Source organism: Agrilus planipennis, unplaced genomic scaffold (assembly GCF_000699045.2).
Source record: "Agrilus planipennis isolate EAB-ADULT unplaced genomic scaffold, Apla_2.0 scaffold77, whole genome shotgun sequence".
NCBI lineage: Eukaryota > Metazoa > Arthropoda > Insecta > Coleoptera > Buprestidae > Agrilus > Agrilus planipennis.
This window is the reverse complement of record NW_020439413.1, coordinates 712,276-723,551: the sequence shown is the minus strand read 5'-3', so window position 1 is coordinate 723,551 and position 11,276 is coordinate 712,276. Positions and strand designations below refer to the sequence as shown.

At 34.1% G+C, this 11,276-nt stretch overlaps 1 protein-coding gene across 1 annotated transcript in view; it reads left to right on the top strand.

Moving 5' to 3' along the window:
* Nucleotides 1-1,190: 1,190 nt before the first annotated feature.
* The window catches only part of LOC108734264 (synaptotagmin-7), a 663,520-nt gene continuing 653,434 nt past the window's right edge, over nucleotides 1,191-11,276 (top strand). The window contains exon 1 of the mRNA XM_025978974.1: nucleotides 1,191-1,244. The gene's annotated coding sequence lies outside the window, so the exon portion shown is untranslated. The remainder of the gene's footprint in view (nucleotides 1,245-11,276) is intronic.

Below are 11,276 nucleotides of genomic sequence, written 5' to 3'. Positions count from 1 at the left end.
TATAGAAAATTACTGTCCCAACATTGTCCTAAATAAAATAGAATTAAACCAGTGTCCTCCCAAATGCTAAGCAAAGGTATAAACCTTTATGTCATGCCTCTTGGTACTCCTTTTAATCATATCCTTAAATATGTTTTAAATAGACTAAATATGAGCAAAGTCCCTAAAAGTCACTGAGCACCGTTATGGTAGTGGTTGCTGTGCACTCTCCAAGGTACTCTCTGTAAATACTAACAATATATGATTAACATGCAGATTTGGTATTTTCAAGAGATAATTGAGTTCCATGAAGAGGTACCAAGCTTATTTGCAAATATCAAAGTTAAATTTTTGTACAAATCTTATGTTTAACACATTGAAATTCCTAGTGGTTAATATTAAATACTAATTGGAAAATTCATTCACAGACTGCATGTGGCAATTCACATGCAGTCTGAAACAACCCTGTTTCTTCCCGAGGTACGTATACAATTTGTTGTCATGTTTGTGCGAAAAGCTCGTCATTAAATTGATAGTTGGCAAAATAAGAGTAAACAATTTAGAGGTTAGAAAGACATTGTCATTGAACAATTGATTTTTGCGCATGCCCATAAAATTCAGCGCATGCGCTCAGAAGACTAATTTCATTGCTTCCGACTAAAACACGGCTGAAAAGAAGCCATTTCTTCCCTATTTCATAGCACGCAAAACGAGCTTTCCGTGCTAACATGACAAAAAAAATTCTCATTAATTTGAGGTAACATATAGTGGAAAAGAAATTGAGAATTAATTTTCAAATTAATACTTATGTTCAACATAAGACAGATCACACTCCAATCTGGTGTTTTCCGTAAATTTCTGATCTAAAGCTTAATGTTCCTTACTAACACAAAATAAGTGCATAAGAGAAAGAAATGCACTTTAGCATAATTTTAATATCAACTGAGATGTGAGTTTTATGATGTCAGTGACTTTAAAATCCCAGTTTCATTTTACAAAACACTAAATTTTATTCTTTCTTTACAGTTAATGATGCAAAAGAGAGACATCGTCTTGACGGCGGTCTTTTCGTGTTTGGCTGCGTTGATTTTAATTGGCGGCATTGGAGCAGCATGCTATTATCTTCATAAGAAACGTCTCAAACGCGAGGAAGAAGATGAAGAAGAGGCTGTCGAGCGACGATTAGAAGCTGCCAGCTCCAAAAAATCAAGGCTGAATGGTTTTCTTAGCTTGAAGACACCTCTCATATCCACCAAGACTCTTGGGTAAGTAATCAAAACGTTTTAGTACGCAAATGTAACCACTACCCATGTTGTAATTATGTTCTGGGAATGCTCATTAAAGTAATATTAAGAGGAAAAGGAAGAACGGAAAACCCTTTGTGCTTTGAAATATAGAGTTAATGAGTTTGTTGGTTGGGGCTAATTTCATAATTTAGAAAGGAAAAGGGTCCGATTTATTTAGTTGTACCACAAAGTTCCACACGCTTGAAACTTTTGTTGCATTTAATTACAGGTATTGTAAACCTTTACCTGTTTCCTTATTTTAAAAATAATTTATGGGGTAATTTGTAAAGTAAAATCTTGCCAATTGTAACACATTTTAATGTGACCTTATTGACTACAAAATCTGTAAATATTTCAATTGTAAGTTTTTCCACTTTCATTTTCTTTCTGTACGAGAAAACACAGAATAAAAACGGATTAAGTTTCTTGTCAGTAAATTACCTAAAATACGAGACATGGATCGCGATTTTCATCATATTGGGTCTCATCAGCACGCATAGGCAGTTTTCATTTTCTATTGTTTTCGTGGAGAAGAAGGCACCCACCCGTTGGTGCGGCTGAATAGTAAAAAGAACTATATGAATCTTACGATTAAACGAGGACATCTGGAATACATTAGTTAGCAACAACTATGAGTAGATGGTGATTTGGAAAGGGTTTAGCCGGATAAGTATTACGAGTCAGCCCCCAAATGGGGACCTATATTGAAACTTATGTTTTAATATCGCCTTGATGTACAAAAACTATTTATGTAATTTTCGCGGCTAACTTTCGCTTTGACCTTGAGATATGGGGAAGAATAACCGTGCGCATGACTTTTATTCAAAGTCATATATCTCAAAAACTAATTACGCAAGAGAGTTGAGACCAATGCGAGTCTTAAGAGTACATTACAGAGTATATCATATATTTTTTTCAAATTTTTAGTGTAACTTTATATATAAAAAAAATTAAAAAATAAGTAAATCATAATTTTTTCTTCGTGTTCCCTGAGACTTACAACCACGAAAATAATATATGTTATGCTTCTTTACGTGCTTTATTACTCATAAAAATTGCGTGAGAAAAAAATTGGTGCAACACATTGAAAAAAAATTAAGGAGTGTTTCGCACCTTGTAACTTATAGGTATAAACATGACTTAACACGCACAAAATTTTTTCGCTCGCGGAAGGAATTGTACATAAACAAGTTTAGATTTGTTATCACGCTTTCTTTTATATTTTATGACTTACTAACATCGCTGGTCATTCACTGGTATCTCTCTTGGACATTGGTATTGGTCTAAAAGGAAGCTCTTGATTTTAGTGGTATTTTGTTTCAGGATTTTAAAATTAGTCATTGTAGTTATTATTTTTATAAGGTAATAATGTCTGACAAATGCAAAAACTGTAACAAATATTTTCGTAAGATTGTCGGTTATAAAAAATTTAAATAGTACGAATTTTTGAATCACAAAGATTTTAACATTCTGGTGCCAGCTTTTAAAGGCAATAAACCACAACTAAGTACAGAAGAAGCCAATCCATCTAAAAAGATAAAAAGAATCAGGTGGTGGTAGATGCTGTTCATGGTAACATTGCCCAAAAGTACAAACTTTTACACCATTCTCTCGATAATAAAATGTTGCCAAAATTGGAATTGCTATGTAAAATTATTGGTTTTCTGCATAACACTTATGATAAAAGGCTTGATTTGGATGGCGGATTAAGCAAAATAATAGTACAAAGTTGAATGGACGTAGAAAATACTTTGAGTCAAGAAGTGCAAGATCAGCGTTGGAACGGAAAAAGAACTATAAAACTTCTAAAAGTTGTCTAAATTGTATGTATGTTTAAGAAAAAGAACTATGCTTAAACCTTTAACAGCATCTGAACTACTTGATTTTCCACGTCTAACTGAAGATCAGCTAAAAATTTTATTCGTATCAATTTTCTCAGGCTCTGTCTTACTAGGTCAAAATAATGGACGATCAAAATAATCTTTTAGTACAGTATGTCAAATCAACATTTAATATCATTAAAGCCGAAGTAAAATCAAGACATATAAATAAAAAAGTCTATCGTATTTACATTCACTATACTTCCGATGGTAATGATTACAATGCTATTCTTCGTTATTGCTGTGACTGCCCCAATAGCAACCGTGCAGTGGGGAGCTGTTCACATATAGCAGCTACTATTTATTATTTGTCATATGGACGATATTTGTCAAAAATTATAAGTCCTGCCGAAGTCCTCACTAAAATATTTGCTACTCAAAATGTTCCAGTAGTAATTAATTACAACAGTGACCATGAGTATTTTTTTTGTTTTTGGTATTTTAATTAACACGAAAAGTAATGAAAGTGGTGATAAATTTTTGACATTGGTTGTTTTTTTTTTCTTTTTGAACAATTATTCCAACGTTTATCAAGTTGGTGCAACACTTTGAAAAAAATGACTAAAATGTGATGTAGGCCTTATAGTAAAAGGGTATAGTAGAAGGTGCTAATCACATTTTTTCTTTTTTCGATGTGTTGCACCAATTTTTTTCTCACGCAATTTTTATGAGTAATAAAGCACGTAAAGAAGCATAACATATATTATTTTCGTGATTGTAAGTCTCAGGGAACACGAAAAAAAAATTATGATTTACTTATTTTTTAATTTTTTTTATATATAAAGTTACACTAAAAATTTGAAAAAAATATATGATATACTCTGTAATGTACTCTTAAGACTCGCATTGGTCTCAACTCTCTTGCGTAATTAGTTTTTGAGATATATGACTTTGAATAAAAGTCATGCGTACGGTTATTTTTCCCCATATCTCAAGGTCAAAGCGAAAGTTAGCCGCGAAAAGTACATAAATTGTTTTTGTACATCAAGGCGATACTAAAACATAAGTTTCAATATAGGTTCCCATTTGGGGGCTGACTCGTAATACTTATCCGGCTAAACCCTTTAATAAAATTGCAATTACTTATTCGGAGGATAATAATTTACCTATTAATGTTTAGGTAACATTATTTTTTGTGTTCCTAATACCATGTCGAGGTGTACTTTAAATAGTACTGCATACTATCAGCGATGAACAAAGTAGTTTTTTAATTAACTTTTATCCCAATGGGCGTTTTAATATTATCACATGAAGTAGCGGAGAAGTAATCTATTGATATTTACTTTACACAAGACAATCGTCCCTGCTTACATTCTCCGTTGATGTACCTAGTTTGTTATCGCACTTTTTCAATACATTGCCAATTCACGCCCAGGGGCGGCTTCTTCGAATTTTCTTACATAATGTTTCTTTTGTGGGAACACTCGGTATAGCAATAAACAATTCAAAAGTGTAATAATTAAAGTTCATCATTTTTGCCGACTTAGTAAGATCGCGGTACAGTGCGACTAACTAGGCCATAGACATTTACACACACATATGTAAACTGCTGAAACATCTATTGCCATTAAACCAATGTAAATAATTTTTGTATAAATAGCTTGTAAATAATTGAATAAATCAGTCTAACACCAGGCTCACTTTTATTTGGATGCTGCAATAGTGTCAACCCTTGGATGCTGCAATAGTGTCATAACTAATCATTGATGCAGATATGTGTCCAACGCTATTATAACATCGGTTCTTCTCAGAACCACAACTTTTGATAGTCACATCTTACTTCGACTACACAGCGGTGCGACTACACTTTTCTTAAACACGCTGTTCTAATTACCCTACGATTTCCTATTGCATACAGTTCTTCAAAGCTTACTACTAAATTGAGAAAGGCAGAGAACCTTCAAAGGTATTACTAAATTCATTTAAAAGAAATGACAATAATGGTCCATTCTGCTGTACAAGTATTGGTACTTCATTTTTCGTTACCCAGATTACTAATAAATAAAATAATCTTACTTGTTCTTACCATTTTTCGGAATTTTTAAAATATTTATTTATTTCTTTTGTATACCCCGCATCATATACCCTTGTATTGGAATATATGTCAAAATCTCTTTCGTAAAACTAGCTGCGAAGCAGACATCTTTTATCTACCGACAGTTCATAAAGCAGTTCATTTTCCAAGCAACTTCATGTTATATCTCATTATAAAGTTAATAGGTATTATACCCACAACACTTTAGTATTCATACATTCAGACGTTCGCGAAAAGGAGAGTAACTCGAGGGTATCTTAACTTAGTAAAATTTAATTAAATAAATAACTCTCGCGATGGGTTTTTTAGTGGAATTGCTCTTTATCTAGTGTCTGCTTTTATCTTAGTTCCTCTTATAAGCGCTCTACATGTATGAAATCACATATTCCCAAGGGTCTCATCTGTTCAAAATATTTTTGTGCACTTGTCACAGAAGGGGCACGGGACACGACAAAATAATCAACTTGACTCCAATTTTGTTACATCGACACGATACCTTCGAGATTACACGAGCAAGTAGTTCCAAAAGAATATACATATTGAATAAATGGGAAAACTCGTAGTCAGTTTCCCCCTTTTTCTTTTTTAAGAAAAAAAAGAGCTTTTTCGCTGCTTGCCTCTTTTCTTGTATGAATATACCTATGTATATGCATATGGGAGTTGAATAAAACAAAAGTAAAGCTCAATAATTTAAAAAAACAACGGCTTGCTGAGAATTTTATTGTTCAGGACCCGACTTTGCGATGCGAGGCAAAGATAATCTAACCTATACAGGGTGTTTCTGAAATAAGTGACATGCTTCGGAGGGTATTAACTAAATGTAATACTAAATCGCATGGTAAGTAAGGAAGCGTGAATCTCAAGCCGGTCCTGGGCGTGAATTGGCAACACAGTTGCGATAACAACTAAGCAGCTACACCGATGGAGATTGTAAACATGCACTACCGATTGTGAAACGGCTAATAAAGTAAATATCAGCAGCTTATTACTACACTACTACATATAATGATGCTTTTAGGCGCCCATTATGATAAAAATTAATTAAATAACAGCTTTGTTTATAGCTGGTGGTATGCAGCATTATTTAAAGTACATCTCAATATGGTATTAAGAACACGAAAGAAAAATAAAATTAATGTTACGTAAACATCAATAGGTTAATTAGCACCCTATGGATAGGTAATTGTAATTTTAACGGTTGTAAGGCAAATTTTGACACCACCATGTAGGTATTGCCAAGGTGCGTTAGCTTTTTTCTTATGGGTGGTCCGCTAATAGTCCACAACACCAATAAATATATACACACACACACACACAAATACGTATGTACACTACAAAAATTGTTCGAAATTCGAACGTCTACAAAAATTATCAGTGAGTCGCGTAAAAATATTGAACATTTGGCGTATTTCGTTTGCTGCGGTCACACAGTTGAGCAAACCATCACCGTTATACACACATACGTCCACGCACTTGCAGCGGTCCATCCTCAAATAGAGTCGGTGGAGCTGCTTGTACGAAAGTCAAATACACCACACCTTCTAAATCCAAATAACGTATCTCCAAAAATTCCGGTACACAAATTAGCTGAAAAACGTTGTTGCGGAGGATGCACGACACGCAGATTTGCGTTAGAACAGTGAGTATTATAAAATTTTAAAATTCCATCCCTCGTGAAACAGCATTCGCCCGCAACCAACACCGTTCGGAAAAAACCTGCACCGCTGACACAAACCAACTCGCAACTGAAAATCATTTTCTTCCAAGGCTTGAACTCGCTGCAAACGATAATGATGCAGCAACTGTTCCTTTAAAATTCGTCACACTGTAATATTGGAGTAGCCTAGGTTTCGCGCTATTTCTCGTGTGCTACATTGGGTGTTAACACAGCGGCGATGTGATTCAGGCGTCGACTTTCACGACCTTCACATTTAGGGTGTACATTATCGGTTTCTCTTAATCTCTGTACCTCATTTAAGATGATTTACGGATGAGGAAGTCTTCGTTGGGGATATCAATGAACGTACAATTCGACCGCTGCATTAATATTGTACTCGCATTTTTCGTAAATTAGTATCATGTCACAAAGTTCTTTCCTATTGAATGTCATTGTAATACCTACTGTTGTTAATAACTAGTGTTGTTGACAATGTCACATTGATCTACCTACTATCAATTCAACTGAATAGATACATTCACGTTTACAACATAAAAAGAACAAAGAGCTACTGTAGACAGGTTACAACATAAACATCGTCAAACTAATAGCTAATTTTCGCATTTTCCTAAAACTAGAATAACCCATATTCTTAAGTATTTGCGAACAGTAATCTAATCTAGGTCTACCTCTACTCCTCTTAACTCCTGTTTCTGCTTCTAGACCTTCATGCCTGAGAAGATGTCCTACCGACCGACCTCGCCTATTTCTTATTGACTTCCATAGAGTCCTCTGTTCTTTTACTCTTTCTAATACCTCTTCATTTCTAACCTTCTCTATCCACGGTACCCTCATCATTATTGATGACATCCCCCGAGGTAGTCCCCGCCCGGATATCCGAGTGGGGGACTAGTTTACGTTCGGATTGCTTTACCCCAGAGGAAGTTCGGTTTGTTTTTCTTGGGATATAATAATGTGGTGGTTTCCCGTTGCCTTTCACATCGCAGTATTGTGCATCAGAGTGCCATACCGATCCTCGTAATCTTTACCACCCTGAGTACTAAAAGAGCTCTTGCCCTTTTTCAGAGACTTGTCTTAGTCTGGTTTGTCTTTAAGAACTACCCCTCTATTTTGGTTGAACCTATGGTCTAACTCCCAAAACATACATGAGTACTAAAATACAAAACAAATGTAATACGAATGCTACAAAGTACCGGCTGATTAAACTGCGGCGTTGAATTGTTGTAGTTCTCCTCGAAAACTATGGACTTTTGGACCCAATAATAATTTTCTTGTTTCATAGTACCCTATCATCTCCTGCAAGCTTGCTGATTATTTCAGAAACGCTCTGTATATATATATANAATGATCGAGTTAGATATATATATATATATATAATACATAGACCGATTTGGTTAATTTACTTTTTGTTGTGTTCGTAATTCCCATGAACGGTATTTTTATATAAACAAAAGAGGGTGGGTCTATATTCGGGTGTACAGTTGGTTGCATACATTCTGAAGACACGTTATAACCATTGAATTGGGATGTACAGTTGATTGCATACACATACATCATAAAACTGTCGCCGAAATTAAATTGTAAGTGTTATGCGCTATGGTCTATCGACAACGATTACCACCGTCCAAATTTGGACCGACTAAGCTAATAGTAATAAAGGAAATTAATAGAAAAATGAAAAACCCAATAAGAAGTGTAAACAGAGCAAAATAACTTTAAATTTGATTAAAGCTCCAGACGGCACACTGACATTTATGCTCGGCGCCAGCAGTGGTCGACATGTACAGACACGCACGTTTTAAGTGCATTACGTGCGTCAAAAGCAATAAAATAGAATACTTGGTAGGCGTTGAGATAGGAATAGTTAGAACCCACACAGCTCAGTGAACAAAAGCGCCATCGTACTCGATATATACTTATATACGAACGAAATAGCTTTGGTAGGTACGCTTTAATTTACTTAGCCGAAAGTATATATATCTTTCAAAAAAAATATGTATAATAAAAAAGAAAAAATATTTTACCATCGTCGCGAATTTTAAAAAATTGTATTGTATTCGACAGAAAATTTTTTAATAAATTAAAAGAAAAAAAATTGACTTTCCAATTTTTTTTAGCCGAAAGGGCGTGACATACTTATTTAAAGGATGACAAAGAGGGTAAAATTTCACCATTATCGCATAGATACTTTTTTTAAAGTGAAACTTTTATTACACCGCTTCACATTTTTTCGTCTATCGTATGTCGCATTACAGCCGGCCGCGAAGTGGGGGTAAAAGTGAAAGGCGCTTCACAGAGCAGCCAACGTGTAGCATTTATATTCTCACTCATTCGTGCAAGTGCATGACAATTGTATTTATAGACTGTGAAACTCAAAGCGAAGATGATATTATTGATGGAATAACTGAAGTTCAAAATGATTCAATGATTTAAATAAATATTGTTCTCAGTTTTTAACATGCGTCTATCATCTGAATGATTGTATTTATTACGTATTCTATACTCTCATACACAGATTGAAATTAAAATTTATAGTTGGAAATCTTGTCTACTATTGATTTCCCATTATGATTCCCATTTTCCAATCATTAAGATAAGATTAATAACGCGATTTTAATTTTAATACCCTAAGTCGAATGATTTTCCGAAAATTTACAGTTAAATGCTTACAATCCGAAAAGTTTCACTTGCATCGTGGTTTCATAAAACCGCACAATTGTTTTTTCTGTCCTTTAATTTTACGTGTTGTATTGTGATTAACAAAAATAACTTGGTATGTATACGTAAAATACGTACCAATTCTATTTCATTGGCTTCGTTTACATCGGCTATAAAAATCAAGTTCAATAATTTTATTTTGGAGTAAGTACTTTTACGAAATAATTATTATACAATTGTTTAAAATATTAATTACATTTAAAATTTAAATAAATTAAAAAAATTAACTTACTTGATTCCTTTTATCGTATTTTTGTTCATGCATGTTTACTCGAAAATAAAATTATTGAACGTGGTGATTTTTATAATTGATGTAAAGGAAGCCGATAAAATAGAAATGGTATGCCAGATACTTCTAGAAGTTTTAGACATGCATACCAAGATATTTTTGTTAATCACATTAAAACACGTAAAATTAAAAAAGAGGGTAAGCGATAATGGTTGAAATTTTACCCTCTTTTACACCCTTTAAGTAGGTATGTCTCGCCCTTACGTCTAAAAAAAATACAAATTTCCTATCGAATATAGTACAATTCTTTAGAATTCGCGATGCTGGTAAAAGATTTTCTTTTTTTTGTAAATATTTTTTTTAACACACTTTCGTCTAAGTAAATTAACGAGTACCAAGACCATTTTGTTTGTATAATTGTTATAATTTTTTTAAAAATTTTACAATAGGAGTTTTTGCCGTAAGCCCGTAGAGCGATTCGGCCGGAAAGACGTTAGCGCCCTTTTACACCATACGAATTCATGGAGGAAAATACGTTTGCAATAGAGTAACAGTTTCCAAATGTACCTATTGTGTCAACAACTGGACATATACATGGCAAACATTCCCATAAAATAAAACCGAAATAATTCAAAATCTAACAAAAAATAACAAAATTTAACCATTTGTAAAATCGTTAAAGATTTTGAAGTGAAAGAGGCCAACGGTTGTATCAGATGGATATAATGCGCAACCGCGCGGATAGTGGGGAATCCGCTAGAGTTCCGGCGGCGTGTGCTGTGCTCAGCTGTTGTTTTCTTACCTCTGCTCTCCACGTGGCTGGGCATCATTGATCAAACCTGTGAAAACGAAGTGTGTGCTGGAACACATTGCAAAAGTGGAAAAACTAATCGCCGCAAAATTTTTACTTCAAGATTTACGGGCAGATTGCTAATGTATTTGTCCAATTTGAAAACCGGCCAAAATTTTTGCTTGAAGTTTTACGGGCAGGTTTTTAAATTGGACAAGTCAAGACAACAATCTGCCTGTAAAACTTGAAGTAATAATTTTGTTGCGATTCGTTTTTCCACTTGTCCGTTGAAGTTTCACTTCTACTATGTGTTCCAGCACACATTTCGTTTTTTTCTTAAATGCGAGTTTTTTAATACAATTTCAGGAAATAATTGTATATTGTGAATTGAACTAAAATTACGAAAAAAAATATTTGTATTGTTAATCAATCGGTCGCATGAATACAAATAATTACTGAAACAAATGCAGTTTTGCAATCGATATTGTTCTTTTGGTAAATTTGAATTTGTTATTGTGATTGATTTTTTATTATTCACCGTCTTCACCTCTATTTATCTGCATGTTTCACGGATGATTCTTTCGGCGTACGGCCTGTTGTGGGGCAAATCGATTGCATAGGTACGGCGGCTTTACGACGCTTTAGCCGTAATGGCACAGTGTACAAATTCTTGTTACACAC